The following is a 2,180-nucleotide window of genomic DNA, read 5'->3' as shown; positions in this document are numbered from 1 at the left end:
GACACTTTGCTGGATCGGAGTCCGGGGATCGTCATCGAGCTGAACGTGTGCTAAAACTCGGAGGTGCCGTAGTTTCGATACTTGATCGGTCGGGCCATGAAGACGTACGACTACATCAACCAAATGCTTCCGTTGTCGATCTACCAAGGGTACGTAGATCACACTCTCCCCTCGTTGCTATGCATCACCATGATCTTGCGTGTGCGTAGGAATTTTTTTGAAATTACTACGTTCCAACACGACGCGCCGGAGCAGCTGGAGCGGCGGCGGGTCTCTTTTGCCCTTGCTGGCGAGGCGGAGAAGGAGGAGGCTGGCTGCTCGGGTGCACCGGCGCAGGCGGAGAAGGAGGCGGAGTGTCGCCATGCACCGGAGAAGGAGGCTGAGTGCCCTGATCACTCGCCGGAGGAGGAGGCGGAGTGCCCTGACTCGCCGGAGGAGGAGGAGGAGGCGAAGGCGTCCAGTTCGGAAGGTTGATGAGCTCTTTCAGCCATAGGCATGGAGTCTTCAGACAAGAACCCAGCCTAGTCTCCTCGTCACCCGTAGGGTGGTCAAGCGCGAGGTCCTCAAATCCTTCTATGGTTTCATCCACCATCACCCTAGCATATCCTTCTGGGATCGGCCGGCAGTGAAAAGTTGCGCCAGGTTCAGGAGGTGCAACAGAGCCAACAGCCGACTTTCGAATTCATCCACTGCGTCATAAGGTGGCAATGCTGAGACTCCATGATAGCATCCGTGGGGTAGCTAGCAGGAGCCGTGAAGACAGGATCCTGAAGCAGCTCCGTGGAAGCCACGTTGCTTCTCCGCTGAGATGGCGGGGTAGCTTTAGGTGTAGCTTTGGCAGGTCGCGTGCTGTGAACTTCATCTCGTTCCTCTAGTGCTTGTACCCTTGCATGCAACGCCTGTAGTTGGGTCAACTCCTTTTTCTTCTTTCTCTCCCGGCGTTTGTAACCGCCTGCTTCGGGAAATCCAGCTTTCCACGAAAGGGAGCCTGGCGTACCTCATGTCTGTCCGGATTGCTCAGGATTCCCGAGGGCCTCTGTGAGCTCGTCGTTCTCTCTGTCCGGAACGAACGTCCCTTGCTACGCTTTTTCGATATACTCCTGAAGCTTCTCGATGGGTGTGTTCAGCTGCTCGTTGGTCCAAACGCACTTCCCTGTTATAGGGTCCAATTTCACCCCAACCCCGAAGAACCAAGTCCTGCAACGGTCTGGCTAGCGTCACGTCTCTGTTCGATCCCTTTATCAATGAGGTCATTCTCAGCCTTGTCCCACAACGGCTGGGCTTTCAGGTAGCCACCTGACCCCGTGTGATGGTGATGCTTCTTCTTTGCAACATTTTTCTTGTTTGTCGCTGACATCTTCACTGCTCTCTCATATTTCTTTTTGGTGACAAATGCGGGCCACTGACCTTTGATCTTCTCAAATCGGCCGATGAATTTCAGCTCATTCTTCCACCTCCTGAATAGCTTAGACATCTTCTTAAGAGCATAAGCCTTGATCATTGGCTTTTTAACTAGATTCTCCGGATCCTCCTCTGGCGGGAAGGTGAAATTTTCCTGCAGCGCGGTCCAAAGATCAGCTTTCTGCCTATCGCTGACATAAGACACTTGAGAGTCTTTGTCCTTAGGCTTCAACCATTGCTTGATGCTGATCGGGATCATGTCCCTAACTAGAACCCCGCACCGAGCATTAAATTTTTGCTTGGTCCGGAGGGGTTCAATTGGTTGGCCAGCGCGATCAATTTCGATGATCGTGTACCTTTCATCTGCGCGCAACTTTCTCTTCGGACCTCGTTTCGTTACCGAAGTGTTGCTTGATCCGGAGGGCTAGAAAATAAGAAAAAGAAGAGAGTTAATATGTGTACATACCAAAAACAATTAATGCATCAATTAGCTATAGTCAGCACATGCTTAATTAATTAATATATATACCTGGCCGGACTCTGTTTGGTCACCGGAGCCGTCACCATCGTGTCCTTCCTCCTCCATTCGGTCACCGGAGCCGTCATCACGGTGTCCTTCCTCCATTGTTTGATCATCGTCGTAGCCCGCTTCTTCATCCTGTCTTTCCAGATTATATATGAACAAACAAATATGTAAACTTTACTAATAAAAAAACGACAGTGGTGGGTGGCGACGGCGACGGCGATGGAGGGGCGGGGCAGGGGCGACAACGACGATG

This window comes from Triticum aestivum, chromosome 3A (genome assembly GCF_018294505.1).
Source record: "Triticum aestivum cultivar Chinese Spring chromosome 3A, IWGSC CS RefSeq v2.1, whole genome shotgun sequence".
In the NCBI taxonomy this organism is placed as follows: domain Eukaryota; kingdom Viridiplantae; phylum Streptophyta; class Magnoliopsida; order Poales; family Poaceae; genus Triticum; species Triticum aestivum.
This window is presented reverse-complemented; position numbering follows the sequence as displayed.